Source organism: Otolemur garnettii, unplaced genomic scaffold, assembly GCF_000181295.1.
Source record: "Otolemur garnettii isolate 467f Iridium unplaced genomic scaffold, OtoGar3 scaffold00029, whole genome shotgun sequence".
NCBI classification, from domain to species: domain Eukaryota; kingdom Metazoa; phylum Chordata; class Mammalia; order Primates; family Galagidae; genus Otolemur; species Otolemur garnettii.
Window position 1 is genome coordinate 15,153,740 of NW_003852424.1, and position 24,875 is coordinate 15,178,614.

The 24,875-nt window shown below is 51.3% G+C and overlaps 1 protein-coding gene and 1 non-coding gene across 2 annotated transcripts in view; both read right to left on the reverse strand.

Annotated features, from left to right (window-relative positions):
* The window catches only part of LINGO3 (leucine rich repeat and Ig domain containing 3), a 19,102-nt gene extending 7,835 nt beyond the window's left edge, over window positions 1-11,267 (reverse strand). Inside the window, exon 1 of the mRNA XM_003788714.1 lies at window positions 11,192-11,267. The gene's annotated coding sequence lies outside the window, so the exon portion shown is untranslated. The remainder of the gene's footprint in view (window positions 1-11,191) is intronic.
* Window positions 11,268-16,498: 5,231 nt separating this feature from the next.
* Window positions 16,499-16,608, reverse strand: LOC111724975. The gene has a single exon (XR_002773173.1). It is a non-coding gene; the product is annotated as a U6 spliceosomal RNA (small nuclear RNA).
* Between the last annotated feature and the right edge of the window lie 8,267 nt (window positions 16,609-24,875).

Sequence of the window (24,875 nt, forward strand, 5' to 3'; positions counted from 1 at the left end):
CATTGTTGTTTGGCGGGTCCAGGCTGGGGATTCGAACCCACCACCTTAGGTGTACGTGGCTGGCGCCTTAGCCGGTTGAGCTATAGGCGCCGAGCCAACATTTAAAGTCTTACTGGCAGCCTGCAGACCCTGCCTCACCTGGCCCCATCCACTGCCTTCCCTCCCTCCCTCTGTCCCCCTCCTCACTCTGGTCTAGCCACATGGGCCTCCTGGCTGTGCTTCCAACAGGCCAGGTGCAGTTCTGCCCCAGGGTCTTTGCATGGGCTGTCCCCTCTGACTGGAAGGGAGCCTTTCCCACATGGCTCTTTCCCCAACTTCATTTTGGTCTAACTTTAAATGTAATTTCCCTGGTTGCTCTAACAAGGTCAGTCCCCACCTGAGTCTCCCTGAAATGCCACTAAAACCCTTGTCAATTGTGAGCATCTCTTCCTGGATAGCACAAATGATGGCAGTCAGAGCCCTTGCCCACATCCCTGGCCTAATCCTGGCCACTGTGAACTCTCACTCCTCAGCAGGAGACCGTCACTCACCCTGCTGCCTACTGTCCCAGGACGTTTGCATACATCTCCCTCCCATTTCTCTTCCTTTGAACAGACCCTGCCCAACCCTGTACAATGCTATGCTGTGCTCCTCACATCTGGTTTGAGGGGCAACTGTGGGAGTTCAGTGTTGAGGCATCTAATATCGTGGACTCCTGTAGGGAGATGGCCACTCTCTTCTTGGACACCAATGAATCCTTCCTATCAGGGGCAGGGGCAACTTTGGTGTGGAACTCAGTGGTCCTTGCACTCTAATACCCCTAGGACACTTGCTAATCTTGTTTTAGACAAAGTCCTGGCAGCTCCTCCATCTAGAACTTAAAACATTGTTGTGTTTTTGCTGAGCTGATTTTTATCATCACCTTCCAAGATACCATAAAGCTGGTTTTTCCTCATTTACTGATGCAGTCAGTCAGTCAGTCAGTCAACAAACACCTACAGTATGCCAAGCATTTTCCAGGTGTGGAGGACACAACAGACATTAAGACAAAGAGATCTGGCAGGGCGAGGTGGTTCATGTCTGTAATCCTAGCATTCTGGGAGGCGGAGAAAGGTGGATTGTCTGAGTTTACAGGTTCAAGACCAGGTTGAGCAAGAATGACACCCTGTCTCTAGAAATAGCTGGGTGTTGTGGCAGGTACCTATAGTCCAAGCTACTCAGGAGGCTGAGGCAAGAGAATCACTTGAGCCCAAGAGTTTGAGGTTGCTGTGAGCTATGATGCCATCGCACCCTACCAAGGGTGACAAAGTGAGACTCTGTCTTGGGAGAAAAAAAAAAAAGAGATCAGCTTTCTTGGAGCACACAGCTAATAAACAAGATAAATACATGTACTCTCCCTTGCTTTGGGTGGTGATAAGCTGAGAAAATAGATCCAGGAAGGGCTATGGTCAGTCTTGAGGGAATAACAATTGTATAATTTACTCAGAAAGCGCAAGATTGAAAGGAGGTGAGAAAAGAGGCAGGACAGGTAAGGAGGTGGGACGTAGTTGTTAAAGTGCTGTTGTGGTCTTAGAGATGAAAATGAGCTTTTTCCTTTCTTGTTTTTTTTTTTTGAGCCAGAGTCTCACTATGTCACACTCCATACAGTGCTGTGTCATCATAGCTCACAGCAAACTCAAACTCTTGGGCTTTAAGCGATTCTCTTGTCTCAGCCTCCCAAGTAGCTGGGACTGGAGGTGCCTGCCATAACGCCCGGCTATTTTTTTGTTGTTGTTGTTGTACTTGTCATTGTTGTTTGCAGGCCCAGGCTGGAATCGAACATGTCAGCTCCGGTGTATGTGGCTGGCATGCTAGCCGCTGAGCTACAACCTCTAACTCCTGGGCTCAAGTGATTTTCCTGCCTCAGCCTCCCAAGTAGCTGGGACTACAGGTGCCTAGCACAACGCTCAGCTATTTTTTGGTTGCAGCCGTCATTGTTGTTTGGCAGGCCCAGGCTGAATTTGAACCCACCAACGTAGGTGTATGTGGCTGGTGCCTTAGCCACTTGAGCCACAGGTGCCAAGTCCTCCTTTCTGTTTTTAAGAGACAGAATCTCACTCTGTTGCCCTGGGTAGAGTCTTGTGGTGTCATCATAGTTCACTGCAGCCTCAAACTCCTGGGCAAGTGACCCTCTTGCCTCAACCCACTGAGTAGCTAGGACTGCAGGCGCCTGCCACCACACCTGGCTAACATTTGTATTTTTTGTGGAGATGGTATCTTGCTCTTGCCCAGGCTAGTCTTGAACTCCAGAGTTCTGATCCTTCTGCCTCAGCCTCCCAAAGTTCTGAGATTATAGGAGTGAGCTACTGTTCCTAGCTGACTTTTTTTTTTTTGAGACAGTCTCACTATGTCATCCTTGGTAGAGTGCCAGGGCATCACAGCTCACAGCAACCTCAAACTCTTGGACTTTAAGTGATTCTCTTGCCTCATCCTCCCAAGTAGCTGGGACTATAAGCACCTGCCACAACGTTCAGCTATTTTTTGGTTGTAGTTGTCATTGTTTGGCAGGCCTGGGATGGGTTCAAACCCAACAGCTCCGGTGCATGTGGCTGGTGCCCTAGCCGCTGAGCTACAGGCGCTGAGCCCCAGCTGACTTTTTTTTAAAGTTTTTTTTTTAAGCTTGAAAAAATTTTTTACAAAGTAGTTCCCTTAGGATGCAGATAAGGACAAAATCAGGAAGTACTCAAGTAACCAAAGGTCAGGAATCGCTAGGTCATGGTGACTGAGATCCAGCAACAGAAATGCTAGTGGGAGACCTCAGTTCTGACGGCTGTGTGACCTCCAGTGAAAAACATACCCTCTCTGGACCTTGCCTGTCAAAACCCAGGCACAAGAACCCTCCAGGGCGTCCACAGAGCTCTCGCTCTATAATTACTCCTGGGCTGAGGGGACAGCTGATCCCTTGTGCCTGGCTGGGGCCACTTGAGCTGTGACCTAGTTTTTCAACCCTCACCTCTCCCTGCAGGCCAGGCTCTATCATCAACTCTGCAGGGTGCTCAGAAGGGTGAGCGGGGAGGAAGCTGCTGCTGGAACTGAAGCCTCTGATGTCTCCCCTTAAGAGTCAGGCCCCCTTAACTTGGGAAGAAAGGCTGGTACTTGCAGCAATGACAGTGGGAAGCTGGACTTTGCCTACAGGCCCTGAGTTTGCTTCCTTTGTGGCCTGAGGGACCTGCATCAGCCTCCTTGGTCTTTCTTCCCCAGACATTCATTGCGTAGGAGGCTGGCAAGCAGCAGGAGGGTGGACTTGGGGGAAGGTTTGCCTGGGGCTTTAGCCAAGATGCCTGAGTACCCCTCAATTCTGGCCACTATCAGATGAGGAAGAGGCTAGGTGCCCTGTGCAGTCAGGTGACTCTCTGGGCTTCTGTCCTTACCCTGGAGCCCTGTCTTCATGTAAAGTGGGGTTAGAAGACTGAGACCCCAAGTTTTAGGATGTTTCTAGGTTATTGTGCAAAGACCAGAAAGAGCTAAGAAAGTTGGCTATCTGTGGTGCAGACTGCTCAGGGGGCATCGCAGGGCACAGGCCTCAAGGCAGGACCCTGCTGAACAGCAAGAGGCTGACTGACTCTTTATACTTCTCTGCCTTTCCTTTCACCTCAGGTTGTGGCCCTGGGAGAGGTGACACCGGAGGGCTATCTCTCTCTGTTCCCCAGGCCACCCCCTCCCAGGATGCTGGGGGCATCTCCTGTCCTCCTAGGATGCAGTCACCATCTGTTCACTGATGACTCTTTCTGGTGTGTCTTGGCAACCACATGTCCCCTGAGCTCTGGCCCTAGGGACCTAGCCACATCCCCAACCTTTTCCAGGACAACCCACTGTGACCTGGTGACCACACTGGGCCAACCCTGGCCCCATGTTCCCTCCTGAACAGGCCAGAATCCTTGCCTACACTCTCGCCTATCTGTTACTTGGTGCCATCAGCTCAACCTCCAAACACAACCCAGATCCCACACCCCAGCAGAAGGAGTTTCTCCTCCTACTTCCAGCTTCACTGTTTCCACCTGCAGAATGGGACTGGGGGGTCATAAGAGGATCAGATAAGACCTGAAAATAGGCCCCATGTCAGGGGGACAATCACCCTGAGCGAGAGCCCTGCTGTTGTTGATGCAGGCATCTTGTGGGCACCCAAAGAAGAAATGACGATTCAGCTTGTTATAGATGGGGAAACAGAGGCTCAGAGAGGGCAAGCAATGTGTCCAAGGACACACAGTATTCAAACAGCTACAGGCTCGGTGCCTGTAGCTCAGTGGCTAGGGCACCAGCCACATACACCAGGGCCGGCAGGTTCAAGCCCAATCGGATTCTGCCAAACAACAATGACAACTACAACAACAACAAAAAAATAGCCAGGCATTATGGCGTGCGCCTGTAGTTCTAGCTAGTTGGAAGGCTGAGGCGAGAGAATTGCATAAAGCTCAAAAGTTTGAGCAGTGATGCCACAGCACTCTACTGAGGGTGACACAGTGAGACTCTGTCTCAAAAAAAAAAAAAAAATGCTGCAGGAAGGGCCAGGCTTAGTGGCTCACGCCTGTAATCCTAGCACTCTGGGAGGTCAAGGCAGGTGGATTGCCCTGAGCTCACAGTTTCTAGACCAGCCTGAGCAGGAGTGAGACTCATCTCTAAAAATAGCTGGGCATTGTGGCGGGCGCCTGTAGTCCCAGCTACTCGGGAGGATGAAGCAAGAGAACTGCTTGTGCCCAAGAGTTTGAGCTTGTTGTGAGCTATGATGCCACGGCACTCTACCAAGGGTGACAAAGACCACATACCCCATGCTCCTCCTATGGCTCTCCCAGGGCTGGGGGGACCCCACCCTCTGAGGGACCCTGACTTCTCTGTTTTCTGCAATAAGGTACCCTTCTGGCAGAGCCATGAAGCCCACAGGAGCTGCCCTGGCTAAGCAAGGCTCCTTGCTCTTGTGCTGGCCTCATGGCCCTATGGCCCCATCACAAAAGCATCAAGGCCAGCTCAGCAGATGTTTGGTGACATAACTGGGGGCCAAGGAGCCTTTGGGGTTGGTCTACACCCATGTTTCCTCAGTTTTAGCCCTGGGTACCCTCCTCCCTCGGCTGAGGGTGGGGTCCATGTTGGGGTTGAGCCTGTAATCCACAGGAGTCCTGCTCTGTGGCTAGTGCAGCCAGAGAAAAGTCCTTAAGGATGTGGATTGAGCATTTCCAGAATCCCAGGCCTGTGCTAAGTATGTTACAGACCAGACTCCCTGAATGCCCTACCCCCCTACGTCTGGGGCCCTCAACAACCCCCACTTTCCAGATGAAGAAACTTAGGCTTCTACATAAACAAGAGACTCGCCCAAGTCACTACCAAATGTTTATCAAGAACTTCCCATATGCCAGGTCCTCGGGCTCATTCATTTGTTGGTTCATTCATTCATCTCTCTTCCACCAACTGGGAATACAATGGGGAACAGGGAAGTGCAGAAAATCCCTGTCCTTGGCTCGGCACCTGTGGCTCAAGTGGCTAAGGCGCCAGCCACATACACCTAAGGTGGCAGGTTCAAATCCAGCCTGGGCCCACCAAAAAAACAACAATGACGGCTGCAACCAAAAAATAGCCAGGCGTTGTGGCGGGCGCCTATGGTCCCAGCTACGTGGGAGGCTGAGGCAATAGACTCGCTTGAGTCCAGGAGTTGGAGGTTGCTGTGAGCTGTGATGCCACGGTACTCTACCCGGGGGACAGCTTGAGGCTCTGTCTCCAAAAATAAATAAATAAATAAATAAAATCCCTGTCCTTAAGGAGCTTAGGTTGTGTCACAGTGACACACAATAAAATAAGCACATAGTGCATCACAGCTGGGCACAGTGGCGTGTGCCTTTTGTCCCAATAATTTGGGAGGCTGAGGTGGGAGGATTGCTTAAGGCCAGGACTATAAGACCAGCCTAAGCAACATAGAAAGACCTTGTCCCTTGTCTCTACAAAAGAAATAGAAGAATTAGCCAAGCATAGTGGCAGGTGGCTGTAGTCCCAGTTACTTGGAGGCTGAGGCAGAAGAATCACTTGAGCCCAGGAGTTGGCGGTTGCAGTGAGCTGTGATGACACCAAAGCACTCTGCGCTGGGCAACAGAGAGAGACCCTGACCCTCTTAAAAAGAAAAAAAAAAAAGAAGACAAAAGCATATGGCATATTGGTTGCTAATAAATGCTATGGCAGGAGGGGACAGCTGTGTCCCTGGGTGATGTCAGCTCCTCGGCTCTGTGCCTCGCCATTCACAGGCATCAAGCTAGAGCTGGGGCCAGCATCAAGCTAGAGCTAAGGACCTTCCTGCCTGTCCTCCCCACCAAGGGGCATATCCCACAAGGGCCAGGCTGCCCATCTGTCCCCATAGGGTCTTGCTCAGGCCTTTGCCTTAGGGAGAGTCCATTGCTTGGGCTTAGGGGTCCAGGGGATGCAGTATGGGCCCCTGTGGACAGACTATGCATGTTTCAAGGACAAAGCCTCATTACCATGCGCGACAAGCTGCAGCAGAGGCCGCAAAGGCCTTTGGCAGGGGGGCCAGGCTGAGTGCCAGGGATGCCCTTGGTGGTTGTGGGCAGGAGTCAGGGGCCTGGGGCCTGCCCTGAGAAGGTGAGGGTGGCCATGTGCAGATACCCCAACACTAATCACATTCCAGGACTCAAGCCCTTCTAAACTCCAGCATGTGCCATGTCCTGGGCTGGTGCAGGGAGCGTAGGGCAGTCCATGCAGACCATGGCCTCTAGCCTGCGTGAAGTGCATATCCCCCCTCATTCCAAGTACTCTATTCAGTGCTTTTTAGCATGTTCAGAGTTGTGCAACTATCACCACTATCTAACTCCAGAACGTTCTCATCACCCCAAGAAGCCACATCCCCATCAACAGTCACCCTTACCCCTCACCCCCAGCCCCTGGTGACCACGAAGCCATGTCCCGTCTCTGTGGATCTGCCTGTTCTGGACATTTCACATAAGTGGAATCTCACACTGTGTGTCCTTCTGTATCTTCTTCTCTTACCGAGTGGAATGTTGTGTGGACAGACAAGAATCACCCCAACAAATAAAGTAGATCGTTTGGAAAAGTGCTGAGGAGAAAACACTTCAGGGAGTTGGGGGTCTGTTCCAGTCTGTCACTTTGTTCAGTGTGGCCAGGGAAGGTCTGTCTGAGCTGAGACCTGGATAGTGAGCAAGAACCAATCCGGCAAGGTGCAGGGAATAGCATTCTAGGTGGAGGGAGCAGTGTTCAGGTGCAGGTAGATCCTTAGGGAGGCTGGGGGCGTGGATGTGTCTGAGTTTAGAGGGGTGGGAGTTGGGTAAAGGGTAAAATCTCACAGGGAGTTGAAGCTACAGTAAGGTGTTCAGACTTGATTCTATGAGCAATGGGGAGCACGGAAGATGCTAAGAAAGAGCATGACATGATATGAGTCGCAGTGTAAAGACATGTCAAGCTCCAAGTGGTGTGACCCCGGGTCACCTTACCTCACCTTGTTTCCTGACTAGACCCCTCACTATACCCCTCCCCATGCAGAACTGGGGTACATGCAGGGCTCAGTGATATGGGGTGACTGGAGCCCAGGATCAGGGGAGGCGGAATTGCAAACCCAGTACCCATTCCCCTCCAGAGCTAGGACAGGGACTCAGGTCTCTACCTGAGCTAGCCACTTACTGCCTCAGACAGAGGCAGTTAACTCTGAGCCTCAGCTTCCTCATCTGCACAACTGCCTCCCTGGGCTGACACCAGGAACAAGAGAGAAGCCAGCCAAGAAGGTTCTGATGGATCGACACTTTCTGGACAAGTCTCCCTTGGGTGCTGGCTGGGGTCAGGAACGCTGAGTTCTAGGCCCTGTGCTGCTCCTGGCCAAGTCCTCATCTCATTCATTCAATAAGTATTTAATGGGCGCTGATTGCATGCCAGGCACTGTTCTTGCTATTAAAGGAAATAGCAATGAACAAAACAGACAAAACCCCACCATTCTGTCTATAGGGATTTTGAATTATGGCCTCCTCATGGACATCCCCGTCCTAATTCCTGGAACCTGTGGATATAGCACCTCATATGGCAGAAGAGGCAGGTGGGAACTTTGAGATGGAAGGTCATTCTGGATTATTTGGGGGGGGCAGTGTCCCCACAGGGTCCTCAGAAGGCAGGAGGGTCAGAGGCAGAGAGAGCCTGGAAGATGCTGTGCTGATGGCTGTGAAGGGGAAGGAAGGGGCCCTGAGCCGAGGGACGCGGCAGCCTCTAGATGCTGGAAGAGGTGGGAGAAGGACTCTCCCCTGGATTCCCTAGGAGGGACCAGCCCTGCCACACCTTGACCTTAGCCCAGTGAAGTCCCTACTATTCTCTGACCTCCAGAAGTGTGAGATAACAAAGGTGTGTAGTTCCAATCATTTGTGGTGACTGCTACAGCAGCGAAGGGAAGCTTATGCGTACAAGGTCATGGGTCATGAATATGGAGGGGGCACAGGCCTCCTAGAGATGTGCACCTGCTTCCTGGACCTTGGAAGGAGGAAGTGCTGATCTCCCCATGGGGTCTGCCACCTGCATTAGCTGCAGTGCAGGCACCTGCCTAGGACATCCCCCTGATCTGCCTAAGGCCTAAGGAAGGCAGATCTTATGCTCTTCCTTATGCCCAGAGCTGTCTTCCAATACTGATCCTGGACTGATTTGCCAGGAAGCTCTTAGCCCAAATGGTGGCAAAGTGTGGCTAGGGGAACTGGGTTCCTCTCCTTGAACTCCCTTGATGCCTGGCTGGGGGGCAGCTCCCTCCATCTGCCCTGATCAAGCCCTAGCCCCTTTCTGTCTCCTCTGTTCCAAGCAGACCTTGCTGCCCTGGGCTGGTCCCCACCAAAGTTACATTGGACACATCCTCCCTCTGACCCCTCTCAGGGCTGGGGATGCCGACCCCTCCCTCAGGAAAGACTGACTTGACAGGAGGTCAAGGAGACAGAAGCTTGTTAGCTGGCCCCTCCGTCTCTAGGCCCTCCACTATAATCGGGGCAGTGGGAACATGGAGACTGTGGTCTGGAAGTGTCCCCCATTTGAGCTTCTAAGACAGAAGTGGGAGGAGGGGGCTCCTGGCAGTGCCTGGACCTCTGAGGTATACTTTTGGGGACACATTGTAGGTCCCCCAGGATTGGTACAATCTATGTCCTAGATCTGGGCCCTCTCAGGACTTCAACCATGAAATTCATTAAGCCCTAATTAGCTTCCATCTGCTGTTAGTCCCTGTCAACCCCTCTGGGGGATGGAGCCTCTCAACCCACTTTCCTTGCCAGCCTGTGTATGGGAGCTACTGACTACCCTCTACAGGCAGGGCCCCCAGACCTGGAAACACTTTTGGAGAGCCCACTGTATACTCTGGCCACTTCACCCACTAGTTCAGCCCTGAGGGTGGAGATAATGAAGCTCATTCTGGAGAAAAGAAGACTGAGGGTCAGAGTGGGCCCTAGCTGAAGACAGTCTGCATTTGAACCTAAGTCTGATGCTGCCGCCTCCTACCCACAAAATCCCAGCTCCCCAAGGCTTGACATGTGGTGGTGGGTGGGTTGATGAGGCCCACCTGGAACAAACCTTGCTAGGAAGTTCTCTGGGAGGCTCTCTACCTAGTGACTAGGTGGTGACTCAGGGGCACCAGGGAATGACAGAATGGTGGGAAGAGACATCAAACTGCCGTTTCAGATCTGCTTTCTATTTGCACTCACCAAGGGACCTGTAGCTCATGGGCTTAAGCTGAGGGTGGACAGCAGTGGCCACTCCCACTGTATAGATGAGAACACTGAGGCTCACCAGGTATGGCAGGGCTGGTGTCATAACAAGCATGACCCTTAGGACTGCCCCATGTCCATCTCTTTTCTGGCAGCACCTGGCTAGGGGCTTGAGGCATGTCTCATTTAATCCTTTGTCAGGTAGATGCAAGAGAAAAGAAGTAATTTGCCCAAAGTCATGGCCCAGCCTTGTGACAGACAATCCCTTACTCTTCCTTCACACACCATTAAACCCTTCCCATGCGCCAACCTTTTCCAGGAAACCCTCCTAGGTTGCTCTGGGTCTCATAGCTCTGGTGTTTCTTTCTTTCTTTCTTTTTTTTTTTTTTTGCAGTTTTTGGCCTGGGGCTGGGTTTGAACCCGCCACCTCTGGCATATGGGGCCGGCACCCTACTCCTTTGAGCCACAGGTGCCACCCAGCTCTGGTGTTTCTAAAGGTCCCGCCCAGCCCTAAAAAGTGCCCCCACCCTCAGAGCAGCCCTCCACCTGCTACCATGCCAGGCTAGATGCCTCCTTCCCACCCCTGCTAGAAACAAGAAGTTCTCAAGCATTGCTGTGTGCATATGTATTCACCAGGGGCCATTTGCTACAAATGCAGGTACTGGGGCCCATCCCCTCAAGAAGTTCTGATTCCTCAAAAATGGAGGGTTTGGGACATCTGCATCTTTAGTGTCCAAGGTACATATGAAGAAACCAAGTCACAAAGTGGTCTCCAAATTAAGGACTAAAGTCTTGTCTTGTGTGCAGAGGGAGGCACAGTGCGCTGCAGCCCCCAACTTGTTGAATGAGGTCTAGGTGCCTCCACTGGCCAGATCCCAGAGGCCCGGGGCACCCAGGCCCAGCCTCAGGTGATGGAGAGAAGCCCCTACCATGGCTTGGCACTGCCTGGATACAGGCCCATTGAGCAGAGGGCTCAGCCCTGTGCCTCCAAATCCCTCCCAGCCAGACTGAGCTGTCTCAGTTCTGGGGATGGGGCAGGTTCTGGTGTGGACCCCAAACAGCCTGTTTGCCTTCCTGCTCCAGCACCCCGAGGCTGGACCAGACCCGCCTGGGGGAGAAAGGAAGGTGCAGGGCTGAGGCTCCATCCAGACGGCCCTCACATCCCCAGACCCAACCAGCTACCCCTCATCCCCTCCGAAGGAAGACGCATCCTCCCGGCATCCCCACTGCCCCAGGGAAATGCCCACCCGGTTCCCCGCTCCTTGGTGCCCCAGGGCAGGTGCGGGGGGACCCCAGCGTGGGGAGTTGGACCCCAAAGTTTCTAGGGGAAGCGTCGGGGGCCTGGCGAGGAGCGATGCTTCGGGGAGGGACACGCGGGGCGAGTCTCCTCGGCCCAGGATGGGGGCGCAGATGGGGGGCTACGGGCTACAGAGGCGCGGGGCGCAGGGAGTGGTGTCCCCGGCCTGCCAGTGCGCCCTGCTCGGGCCCCGCGTGCCGCTACTCACCTGGGCAGCTCCGCCGCGGACACGGCGCGGGCTGCGGCGCGGGGGCCGCCCGGAGCCGACTCAAGCCGCCACCGCCACCACCGCCGCCGCCTCCTCCTCCCGGGTTCCGCCGTGCGCGCGCCCGCTGCGCGCTCCCTCCGCTGGCCTCCCCAGCACGCATGGCGGGAGCGCGCGGGGGCTGCTCCGGAGCGCGCGCGCGCCTGTTGGGGCCGCAGGTGTGCGGCGACACGTGGGGCGCAGGTGCCCAGAGTGCCGGCCCAGCCCGCAGCCAGGACGCGTGCCAGGGCTGCTCGCTGGGGTCTGCAGGAGGACTCAGCGTGTGCACTGCTGGTACTGTGGCGGAGGATCCTCTGTCCTCGTGGCCTTGACGAGTCTGCCGGCCCTGCCCTGCAAGAGACCCAGGGCTCCCCAAGTGCCGCAGGGTGTCCCATCTGGAACCTTCTGGAACCTACCACCGCTTCCTCTATTCCTCCCTCACTCCAGGCCTTCAATACTTGCCCCTGGATACCTGTCCCAGCTCGGCCCTGAGGTTCACTCATAAGAGGAAGCTTAGCCAGTAGGCTCCAGAACCTTGTGTGGCTCCCTATTGCTCTGGGATCCTATCTATACTGCACATATGCCTTTGGATCTTCCCATCCCACCTTCTCCCACTCTGGTCCTCATGGTCCCCTGGTTGGTGCCCTGTTCCCTTGGGGTCATGTTCCACCGGTTTCAAGGCCTCTGGACTTGTTCCCTATCCTGGAATACCAATCACTGTATTTGTTTAACCTGGCTTGTCACCACCAGCACCATCCCCATTCGGATGGGCAGACACGAAGTGTTTGTGGAAATAATGCGTTTTTATAGGCAGCCACCGGTTTGGGGAGCCATGGGTACCCCCATACTTGGGAACTTCAAGAAGAGAGGGGGCCCAGCCCCATCTGATGACAGGCATCCTTTCTAAGGAGATGCTAAGAACCACTGAATGTCAAGGTGAAGGGTCCCTATTCCCACCCTCAAACTGGGATACTGTGGGGGCCCGAGGGGGAGCAAGTTAGGGCAGGAGTGGGATCAGGAGTGGGGCATCCTAAGCCCCAGGACAGTGTCTGCCCAGCAGACCATGTAGGGGCTCACACTGCAGAGTCTGGCTTGGGAGGTAGGATGCTCTGTGGTGGGTGTGGTGGGTACAAGGTCAGATTTTAGTATAATCTGCCCTCAATTATATTAAAAACATCAGCTGAGAATCACCACTTTCTCAGCATGGGATTTTGATCCTTGCTGCATCTTAACTGTCACAAGATGGACACTTTTATTATTTCCACTTCTCAGATGAATAGACCAAGGCTCAGAGATGCTATTTGTCCCAAGCAAGGGGGTGGAAGCCTGGCTCCATCCAGAGCCTGGCCCCGTAACCCTGCACTGTCCACCTCCTTTACCCTGCCTGCCCTGCAGTCCTCCCCACCCACTGCGTCCTCCCAGTAGCTTTGATGGTGGCTTGGCATCCACTCAGCCACCTGTGACTCAAGCAGGCTCTGATCCCAGACTGTCGCGTTGGCTGGAGTCCCAGAAACCGCATCCTGGGAGGCCGCAGGCCAGTGCTCCCATGGGATGCTGCAGGGGAAGCAGTTCCCCTCTTGGCTCTGGAGAGGCCTGGAAGAACCACATGACTCCCTCCTGGACCTGCCCCCTACTGGCCAGCCTGGAGAAGGTACATGGTGGTGCCACTGTGCTGTGTGACCTCAGAGGGTTGACTCCTCTCTCTGGTCTTCAGTTTCTCTCTCTGAAAAATAACTTCCTGATCTCTGCCTCTTGTGGTTCTTGGAGAAAGGCATTCGTTGAGCACCTACTGTATGCCAGGCAAAGCTCTGGAGGGAGAAAACACTTCAAGGAACAAGGGGAACAGATGCACAAAATAATAACAAAAAGGGGATGGGAAAGACAGCAGAGGTACCTGATGCCCAACCTCAGCCAGGTTTAGGGCAGCTCCCCCAGAGAGGACACTTGCTTTGAGTCATGGAGGGTGAAGGACATTAGCCAACTGCCTCTGTTCAAGTCTAGATCCTGCCATACCCTGGCTGTGTGATTACAGGGGACTTCCTTCCAGCCTGTTTCTGAATCTGTACAATGGGGACAGGAGCAGTTCTCATCCTCCAGGGCCCCCAATGACAGAGGGGCACACCAGGAAGCTTGCTGTGTCCAGGAGCGTGGCTGTGGCTGAAGGGAGACCTCAGGGTGGGGACAGATGTCTGCTCTGCCACCCCTATCTACCTCTCAACTCATGTAAGCCTCTGTCTTTCCCAGCCTCCTGGACCTTCCTGTTAAGATAGTCTGTAATTGGGCCAGGTGCGGTGGCTCACACCTGTAATTCTAGCACTCTGGGAGGCTGAGGTGGGTGGATTGCCTGAGCTCATGGGTTTGAAACCAACCTGATCAAGAGCAAGACTCCATCTCTAAAACTAACTAGAGTGTTGTGGTGGGCACACGCCGTCCCAGCTACTTGGGCGGCTGAGGCAAGAGAATCACTTGAGCCTAAGAGTTGGAGGTTGCTGTGAACTATGACACCATGCACTCTACTGAGGGCAACAAAGTGAGACTCTGTCTCAAACAAAAAAAGGATATTCTGTAATTTCATGAATTATCCTATGTATTTCTGCCTCCTTCCTTCATGGTTGTGTCTCTGGCACCTAACACACAGAGCAAGTGTCTGATAAATGCTGGTTGAATGCATGAATGATCCAGAGACATTGAAGGGGGTAGAGTTTGTTCCCAGGATCAGGGTTTCTGGGGGTCTGAGCAGTTTCCCTGGAGGTGCTCACTGCTCCCAGAAATCACTGCCTTATTTCTCTCTTTTTTCCATGGCCAGTGCCTGCTAGAGGCAGGGAGCCATGCCTGGGCCCAGCATGGGTCTGGCCACATAGTAGGTGGTGCTCAGCAAATGAGGAGAATGTGCAGGTTCTAGGATAAAGGAGGTGGGTTTGAAGTCTGGTGGCATATCCCAGGCTGGGCTGCTCTTGGCTGCTGGGTGACCTTGGAGCATCCCTTGCTGTTTCTGGACCCATCATCCCAGGTGGGTGTCCTCCCTTCCTACTTAAGAACTGCCCTGGGTTGGTGTGGGGGACCTGGGAGGGGGACACCGCCCAAGTTAGAGCCTCCTAGGCACTGGGGCGGTAGTACCTGGTTGCCAAGGTTACGACCACCTGGGATGGGAATGTTGCCATGGAGACGGACCACCTGGGCGGAAAGAGCAGTCCCTCCCACAGGAAAAGCCATGCAAGTGGGCAGGGAGGTGGCTGCTTGCCTAGGGGACTGCTGGGGAGGGGCTCTTCCCATTCTGCGCCCTCCTGCCAGGGAACCCCAGCAGGAGGCCTTACATGGCAGGAATTATTCTAAAATTAAAAGCCCTCCTCCTCTTACCCTCTCTCTCTAGCATGATGCAAGGGATCAGGTGTGGTGGTTATAGCCCTGTGGTGAGAGGCTGTGGGGGCAGGTGGCCGGGGAGCCTCGAGTGTGGCCCACGACAGGGATTTCCTCTCTGTAAGTAAGGGTACAGTCATCAGTTTCTGAAAGGCAAATGCTGGGAGTAATGGAAGGCTTGAATTCCAGAGGCCTGGGGTCTAGCCCCAGATTTGCCTGTGTGGCTGGAGGCTAGTGACCTAACCTCTCTGAGCCCCAATATCCTCATTCATAAAGTGAGAATAATAATAACCAACTCCTGGTGGCGCCTGTAGCTCAGTGGGTAGGGCGCCAGCCACATATAATGAGGCTGACAAGTTCGAACCTGACCAGGGTCAGATTAAAAAACAACAATGACAACTGCAACAACAACAAAAATGGCCAGGCATTGTGGCCAGGTATTGTGGCAGGCACCTGTACTACCAGTTACTTGGGAGGCTGAGGCAAGAGAATCACTTAAGCCCAAAAGTTTGAAGTTGCTGTGAGCTGTGACGCCATGCACTCTACTGAGGGCAACATAGTAAGATTATCTCAAAACAAACAAACAAACAAACAAAAAACCAAAACCAACTCCTTATTGCTTTGGTGAGGATTAAATGGGTAGACCATTTTTTTTTTTTTTTGAGACAGAGTCTCACCATGTTGCCCTCAGTAGAGTGCCATCACAGGTCACAGTAACTCTTGGGCTTAAGCAATTCTCCTGCCTCAGCCTCCCAAGTAGCTGGGACCACAGGCACCCGCCACAACGCCGGGCTATTTTTTGTTGCAGTTGTTGTTGTTGTTTTAGCTGGCCCAGGCTGGGTTTGAACCCACCAGCCTGGGTGTATGTGGCCAGCGCCTTACACACTGAGCTATGGGCACCACCAAGGTAGAGCAGGTTTATGAGACTATCTGGTCCAGCTGGCAACCATGAAGCATGAGGCATTATTATTTACTGAATCAACATTTGCTCAGTGCTGTGCATAGAACAAGGTGCTAGGGACACTGAGCATCCCAAATGGCTCCCACTATGACAGGCTCGGAATACAAAGGTGTCCCAAATCAAGGCTGCAAGGCAAACTTCACAGGAGAGCCAGTTTGGTGGGCAAGAGGACAGCAGAGGGCACAACATAGGAATGGGAAACTGTGTGTGTGAACTGCACAGAGGAGAGCCACAAGAGGAGGAAATGGCAGAGGCACTCAGATGTCATCCAAGGGAAGGTGCCAGCTGAAAAGGGTTCCAGGCAAGGAGGCTTAGAATGGGATGTGTGGCTATGTGGGAGGATTCTAGGCACAGAAGCCAAGAGCTTCTAGAACTGTCCCCCTAATAGGTAATCCCTAGAGCAAGAATGGAGTTAATCTGGGCGGTGCCTGTGGCTCAGTGAGTAGGGCGCTGGCCCCATATACTGAGGGTAGTGGGTTCAAACCCAGTCCCGGCCAAAGTGCAGAATTGCCTAAGCCCAGGAGTTGGAGGTTGCTGTGAGCTGTGTGATGCCATGGCACTCTACCGAGGGGGATAAAGTGAGACTCTGTCTCCACACACACAAAAAAAGAATGGAGTTAATCCAGCCCCCATTTTATTTTTATTTATTTAATTTTTTTTTTTTTTTTGAGACAGATTCTCACTCTGTCACCTTAGGTAGAGTGCTGTGGCATCATCACAGCTCACAGCAAGCTCAAACTCTTGGGCTTAAGCCCTTGTGTTCAATCTCTTGCCTTAGTCTCCTGAGTAGCTGGGAGACTACAGCCACAATACCCAGTTCATTTTTTCTTTTCTTTCTTTCTTTTTTTATTTTTGCAGTTTTTGGCCAGGGCTGGGTTAGAACCCGCCACCTTTGGCATATGGGGCTAGAGCCCTACTCCTTTGAGCCACAGCACCACCCTCTTTTATTTTTTTTAAATATGGAACACTTCACAAATTTGAGTGTCATCCTTGCCCAGTTTTTTTCTGTATCATTTTTTCTGTATCATTCCAATTTTAGTATATGTGTTGCCAAAGTGAGCACAGTCTTTTTTCTATTTTAGTAGAGATGAAGTCTCATTCTGGTTCAGGCTGATCTCGAACCTGTGAGCTCAGGCAATCCACCTGCCTCAGCCTCCCAGAGTGCTAGGATTGCAGATGGAGCCACTGGGCTCCGCCCCCACCCTCCATTTAATTAATTAATTTATTATTATTATTTTTTTTAGAGACAGAGTCTCACTTTATTGCCCTTGGTAGAGAGCTGTGCAGTCACAGCTCACAGCAAACTCCAACTCCTGGGCTTAGGTGATTCTCTTGCCTCAGCCTCCCAAGTAGCTGGGACTACAGACACCCGCCACAACACCTGGTTATTTTTTTGTTGCAGTTTAGCCGGGGCCGGGTTTGAACCCACCACCCTCAGTATATGGGGCCAGTGCTCTACTCACTGAACCACAGGCGCCACCCATTAATTAATTAATTAATTTTTGAGACAGAGTTTCACTTTGTCACCCTGGGTAGAGTGCCATGGTATCACAGATCACAGCAATCTCTAATTCCTTGGCTCAAGCAATTCTCTTGCCTCAGCCTTCCAAGTAGCTGGGACTATAGGTGCCCACCACAACACCTCGCTAGTTTTAGAGAAGAGGTCTTGCTCTGGTTCAGGCTGGTCTCAAATTAGTGAGCTCAAGTGATTCACCCGCCTCTGCCTCCCAGAATGCTAGGATTACAAATGTGAGCCACTGCGCCTGGTCCCCTATCCTCCATTACAAAACAAAATTTCTTCTTGGCCTGGGTCAGTGGCTCACCCCTCTAATCCTAACACTCTGGGAGGCCAAGGCAGATGGATTGCTTGAGCTCAGGAATTCAAGACCAGCCTGAGCAATAGCAAGACCCCATCTCTACCAAAAATAGAAAATCCAGTCAGATTTTATAGTAGGTGCCTGTAGTCCCAGTTACTGGAGAGGCTAAGACAAGAGGATTACTTGGAGCCCAAGATTTTGAGATTACTGTGAACTATGACACCAAGACACTATATCCAGAGCAACAGTGAGACTCAGTCTCAAAAACAAACAAAAAGCGCCCCCCAGAAGCCCAACAAAACTCTCCTCTAAAATACATAGAAATTAATAGATTCTATCAGGGCTGGGCGCAGTGGCTCACACATGTAATCCCAGCACTTGGGAGGCCAAGGTGGGTGGATTGCCTGAGCTTGGAGGTTGGAGACTAGCCTGAGCCAGAGTGAGACCTCACCTCTAAAAATAGTTGGGTGTTGTGGCAGTTGCCTGTAATCCCAGCTACTTGGGAGGCTGAGGCAAGAGAATTGCTTGAGCCCAGGAGTTAGAGGTTGCTATGAGCTATGACGTGACGGCACTCTACCTAGGGCAACAAAGAGAAACTGTCTCAAGAAAAAAATAGACTATCAAATTCCTAAGGAAACTCTTGCTAATATTAACTTTTTATTATGGAAAATTTCAGCCACAAAGGCTGAGAGAGGGTGCTGGCCCCATATACCGGAGGTGGTGGGTTCAAACCCAACCTTGGCCAAAAACTGCTAAAAAATAATAAGAAAGAAAGAAAAATACCCAGGCGTTGTGGCGGGCGCCTGTAGTCCCAGCTACTTGGGAGGCTGAGGCAAGAGAATCACCTAAGCCTGGGAGTTGGAGGTTGCTGTGAGTTGTGTGATGCCACGGGACTCTGCCAATGGTGGCAGGGTAACACTCTGTCTCTTAAAAAATAAACAAACAAACAAAAAAACAAAAACAAAGCCTGGCTCAACACCTGTGGTTCAAGCAGCTAAGGCGCCAGCCACATACACCAGAGCTGTCAGGTTCAAATCCAGCCTGAGCCTGTCAAATAACAATGACAACTACAACCAAAAAATAGCCAGGCATTGTGGTGGGTGCCTGTGGTTCCAGCTACTTGGGAGGCTGAGGCAAGAGAATTGCTTAAGCCCAGGAGTCAGAGGTTGCTGTAAGCTGTGATGCCATAGTACTCTATCTACACAGGGCGTCTCAAAAAACTCAAAAAAAACCAAAAAAACAAAGGCTGAGAGAATCATACCATGAACCTCCATGAACTCATCACCAAAGTATGGCCCACTGGATTTCATTAGCTTCACCCTACCTGCCTCACAAAGTGAAAGCAAATCTCAGACATAATTCATCGACAGATATTTGTATCTCTAAAATATAAAGACTAAAAAAAAAAAAAAGCATAACCACAATTTCATTATCACTCTTAAAAAAATTGACAGCAGTTCCTTAATATCATCAAATATCCAGCCAGTGTCCAATTTCCCTGATTGCCTAGAAATTTTTTTCACTCTTTGTTCAAATCAATATCCAGATAAGTTCCATTAATCGCAGTTGGTTGATGTCTCTTCTACTGTATAGGTGTTTTTCCTCTTTCTTTCTTTCTTGGCACTATATTTGGTGTAGGACCCAGTCTCTAGCTTCCTACCATCTGCATGTTGCTGGTTGTTTGTTCCATGATTTGCTGGGCATTCCCAGGGTACCTTGAACTTTCCCCGGGATACAGTGCTGGCTAGACCACTGTGCTTCCTGAGCTGTAGATCAGTGATTTCCAACCTGTGTGTAATGAGAAGATCTTAGATGTGCCATGAACATTTTTAAAGATTAATTAAATTGGGCCACGTGTGGTGGCTCACACCTATAATCATAGCACTCTGGCAGGCCGAGGCAGGTAGACTGTCTGAACTCACAGGTTTGAGACCAGCCTGAGCTGGAGTAAGACCCATCTCTAAAAAAATAGCCTGGCAGGGCGGTGCCTGTGGCTCATTGAGTAGGGTGCTGGCCCCATATACCAAGGGTGATGGCTTCAAACCCAGCCTCGGCCAAATTGCAACAACAACAAAAATAGCTAGGTGTTGTGACAGGTGCCTGTGTTCCTAGCTACTTGGGAGGCTGAGGCAAGAGACTGTCTAAGCCCAAGAGCTGGAGGTTGCTGTGAGCTGTGATGCCACAGCACTCTACCAAGAGCAACAAAGTGAGACTCTGTCTCTAAAAAAAAAAAAAAAGCTGGGCACCTGTAGTCTCAGCTACTTGGGAGACTGAGGCAAGAGAATCACTTAAGCCCAAGAGTTTGGGGTTGTTCTGAGCTATGATGCCATGGCACTCTACCAAGGGTGACAAAGTGAGAATCTGTCTCAAAAAAAAAATTATTTTTGAAAGATGTCCAAAGCATAGTAAGTGTATGTGTACATATATATATACATATATACATATATATATTTAGAGACAAGAGTCTCACTTTGTTGCCCTTGTTAGAATGCTGTGGCATCACAGCTCACAGCAACCTCAAACTCCTGGGCTTAGGCAATTCTCTTACCTCAGCCTTCCGAGTAGCTGGGACCACAGGCACCTGCCACAACGCCTGGCTATTTTTTGTTGCAGTTTGGCCGGGGCTGGGTTTGAACCCGCCACCCTCGGTATATGGAGCTGGCGCCCTACTCACTGAGCCACAGGTGCACCGCATATATATATATATATATATTTTTTTTTTTTTTGATCAACATAATTTAAATGTGTTGCAGAAGTTTAACTATTGGTTCATGTGTGCCCTGAGAGAAAAAGGTTGAAAAACGCTGTTCTAGATGGATAGGAGATTTGGATGAGGAACCCCGAAACAAATGGATGATGACTGTAGATAATGGTATAGAATCTGAGTAGGCTATGACCAGGTAAGAGGGCTGCTTTAGGAGGATGGTTTGGGAAAGGCCTCCACTAAGCAATGGCCCGCAGGAAACCATAGATGAGATTTGCACGTGGGAGGAAAATGTCTCTGAAGCACATGCAGAAGCTGTGAGGTAGGAATAGCTCAGTGGCTCCCAAGGGTCTGCCGGGAGTGACAGGATCTGCTTTGCTGCTGGGCTGTAGGAATTTTGGGAGGGAGATGAGAGGCAGGTACAGTCCTGATCCAGGGGAGGGATACTGAAGCCTACAGTTCACACTCCCTATGCAGAGGGCAGTGAGTATGCTCTTGAAGATTTTACTCAATCTAGTTTAATGCAGTCTTGAACTCCTGGCCTCAAGAGATCCTCCTGCCTAGCCTCCCAAGCAGCTGGGACTATGGGGCCATAACACCCACATAATTTTTTCACTTGTAGAGATGGGGCTTTAAGCAATCTCCTTGGCCTCCCAAAGTGCTAGGATTGTAGGCATGAGCCACTGCATCTGGCACTGAGTTTTTAATCTGAATGAGTCCTGAATTTTTGTCTAAGTGAGTGTTGAATTTTCCACATCTCGAGAGTCGCTCATGTCATTTCCCTCCTTTATGCTGCGATTGTAGCTAATCACATTGGGTTTTGGATATTATACCAGCCTTGCATTCCTAGGATAAACTCCACTTGGTGGTTATGATGTATTATGCTTTTTACAGATGGCCACATTCAGTTTGTTACTATTTTATTAAGAATTTTTGCAGCCATATTCATGGGATATTGGGCCGTGATATTGGTCAGAGGAATTTTGGTCAGTGATTTTCTTTTTCTGTAATGTCTTTATGTTCAATGAATCCCAGTGGGCTTCATAAAATGAGCTGGGAAATGATCCTTCCTCTCTTACTTTCTTTTTTTGAGACAGAGGTCTCAAAGCTGTCACCCTGGGTGAATGTCATGGCATCACAGCTCACAGCAACCTCCAACTCCTGGGCTTAAGGAATTCTCTTGCTTCAGCCTCCCAAGTAGCTGGGACTATAGGTGCCCACCATGCCTGACTATTTTTTGGTTGTAGTTGTCATTGTTGTTTGTCAGGCCAAGGCTGGATTTGAACCCATCAGCTCCGGTGTGTGTGGTTGGTGCCTTAGCCACTTGAGCTACAGGCACCAAGCCCCTCTCCTACTTTCTGAAAGTGTTTGGGGGAGGATTGATGCTGTGTATTCCTTAATAGCTTTGGGATCATGCAGGTGGAGTTGTCAGCATTTGCTGATGGATGGGATGTCGGGGTGAAGAGGAAAGGTGATCGTAAGGTTTGGGGCATGAATTATAGAGCTGCTTTGTTAGCTGTGGGAAGTTGGGGAGGCATTTAGTGGATAAGAGAGCAGCATTTGGTGCACATTAACTTTGGGGCTCCTCTCTGGTGCGAGGGCAGAGCTGGGGGGAGTAGGGGTGAACTCACTGTAACTTCAGTTACAATGGTGAGACAAGGCCACCAGTGTCTCAGGCTCTGCTTCCTGGTCCTCTGCCTGCCACCCACCTGGTTCTTTGTCCCCAGACCTGCTCCTGTGCATTTGCTGTCTCTGCTCATAGCCTGGTACGCCCGTCTCCTCTTGGCACAGGAAGCCTGGTAGCCATAGGGTCCTTGTCCCTGAGTGAATCCTGACACCTGCTGGCTCTGTGAGCTTGAATAGCTGTGGATAGGGTGGGCAGGCGGTGGGTAGAGGTTTGCTAACCTGAGTCCTGGAGGGGGACAGAAAGTGTGAAAACCCATAGGTAGAAGAGCCTGAGTTAAGTAATTCAAGGCAAATATATCCTGACAGACCCAGGCAGCCCTCATGAAGCCCTAGGTCTAATAGACAGGTGGGGTGGGGTGGCAGGATGCCCAGAGGCAGTGGACACTCTGGGTGGTGTGGAGCTGGAAGGTATGTGGGGAGATCCCAGTGGCTTGAGCCAGAACAGTTGGGCTGGATCCCGAGGGGTGTCCCTGCTGTTACCCTGGGCAGTCTCCCCAAATCCTAGGACCCCTTCTTACTTGCAGATTGCCTATTTACAAACCTCCTTTCTTCCACACCCACATGCTTGTCTTGAGTCCAGGCAGGAATCTGAGCCCCCAAAACATGTGCCCAAGTGGCTGAGGTGCAGGGACTTCCCACTCCACATAGTCTCATTCAAGTCCCTGTATAGGCACTAGGGGGCTGCAGGGAGAGACCTGTGGCATGAGACTTAAAAAGTGTCCGTGCTCTCCCAGGTATTGGGGCTATTCCTTCTTCTCTTTGACCCTCTCACAGGCTTTGGGGCTTGGTTTCTGCACTCACAAGTAGGTTAGAAACCTGAAGACTTGGGAGCAGAGGAAGGACATGTGGGAAGATGGTGCCACAGGCAGTCTGCCACCTGGTTAGAATCTTGGCCATGTGACCCTAGATTGGCTGTGTAATTTAGCTGCCTCACCAGCAGAGAGATAAGGACTTACCAGAGGGTCTTGGGGAGACTCATGTGAACCACAGACATCTGGGGAAAGGAAGGTGCAGGACTGACCATCTGCAAGGTCAAGGTCTTATCCACCTTCAGAAGCTTCCAGAACCTGCTATGAGGTGGTATCCTGAGGTGGATCCCATCTAGTCTGGGGTCAAACCAGGGCCTGCCTTGTCTGGTGGAGCCTCAAAGGATAAGGCCTGAGGCTTCTTGACCAGCACCTGGAAGCCATGGACCATAGTGACCAGGGGTACATGCAACAGGGTGGGTGCCTGGTCCAAGGGCCACAGCCCTATGCACTGGGCTGGCTGCAAACAAGGACTTCAAATGGTGGGATCCTAGCTGGGGTCAGTGGGGAGCCTTCAGGTGAGGCCAAGGATTTATTTATACTAGGGAGTAGGTAGGGACTGGGGCATCCAGTATCCATATAGTGTCTTCATTTCTCTCCTGCTCCCTCTCCTTGTCTCTCTAAATCTGTCTCTGTTTCTGGCTTTGTCTTCTCTGACTTTGTAATTTTCAACATGATACTAAATGCAAGATATTAAATATTAAATTTCTCCTTTTAAAATATTAAAACATTGTGAGCAGACCACCACATATAATCCCAGGTCCTCTTTTTTTTGAGACAGAGTCTCGCTCTATTGCCCAGGCTGGAGTGCAATGTGATCATGGCTCACTGCAGCCTCCAACTCCTGCACTCAAGTGATCCTCCTGCTTCAGCCTCCAGGGTAGCTGGGACTATAGGGATCTGCCACAATGCCTGGCTAATTTTTCTTTTCTTTTTTTTTTTGAGACAAGAGCTTCAAGCTGTCCCCCTGGGTAGAGTGCCATGGCATCACAACTCACAGCAACCTCCAATTCCTGGGCTCAAGCGAGTCTCCTGCTTCTGCCTCCCAAGTAGCTGGGACCACAGGCACCTGCCACAATGCTCGGCTATTTTTGGTTACAGCTGTCATTGTTGTTTGGCGGGCCCAGGCTGGATTCAAACCTGCCACCTTAGGTGTATGTGGCTGGTGCCTTAACCACTTGAGCCACAGGCCTCGAGCCAATTTTTCTATTTTGAGTAGAGACAGAGTCTTGCTCTTTGCTCAGGTGGGTCTTGAACTTCTGAGCTCAAGTGATCCTTATGCCTTGGTAGCCCAGTGCTAGGATTATAGGCGTGATCCACCATGCCCAGCCTTTAAATGTACAGAGACATAAGATCTTTAAAAAAAATGGTTATCTTGGGCAGTGCCTGTGGCTCAGTGAGTAGGGCGCTGGCCCCATACACCGAGGGTGGTGGGTTCAAACCCGGCCCTGGCTGAACTGCAACCAAAAAATAGCCAGGCATTGTGGTGGGCGCCTGTAGTCCCAGCTATTAGGGAGGCTGAGGCAAGAGAATTGCTTAAGCTCAGGAGTTGGAGGTTGTTGCGAGCTGTGTGACGCCACGGCACTCTACCAACGGCAACAAAGTGAGACTGTCTCTGCAGAAAAAAAAAAAAAGGTTATCTCAAATAAGTGGCATTATGCTGTGATTTGCCAGTTTTCTGTTAGTTCCTACTGCTGTGTAGCAAACACCGTCAAACCCAAGATGTAGAAGCACGTAACAGTTATTTCTTATGATTCTGTGGGTTGGCTGCAAAGCTCCCAGACTGGCCTCACCTGGGCTACCTCATGAGGCCTCAGACTCCTGCAGGTTGGCCTGGTCTGCAAAGTTCAAGGCCTTCCACAACCATGGGCAGCTGGTTGGTAGCAGCTCAGCCTCCAGTAGGCTGATCCAGCTCCCGCATGTCATGGTTATCCTGAGAAGTGTTCCAAGAGGGCAAATGTGGAAGCCACAAGACCTCTCCCTTTGTGAACAATGCTCTAAATCCACATAATGTCACTTTTCCAATATACTCATGGTCAGATCAAGCTGCTCTCCTGGGCTCCAATAGCAGTGCTTAAGGTTTTTTCCTAAACCCAGGAGAGGAGTTTCAGAGAGATTGGGACACTTACCGTAAGTTTAAGTGGTGGGAGATTTGAGACCAGGACTCTGTGGCCACACTAGGTGGATTCTATCTCATCAGCTCATGGGGAGGTGACAGAGTGGGTAGAGAATAGTCTGGAGCATGGGGGGCTGTTTTGAGGGGTACAACAGTGGGGCAAGGGGAATAGGACAAGCCTTGCTTCTCTTTAGGGGAAAC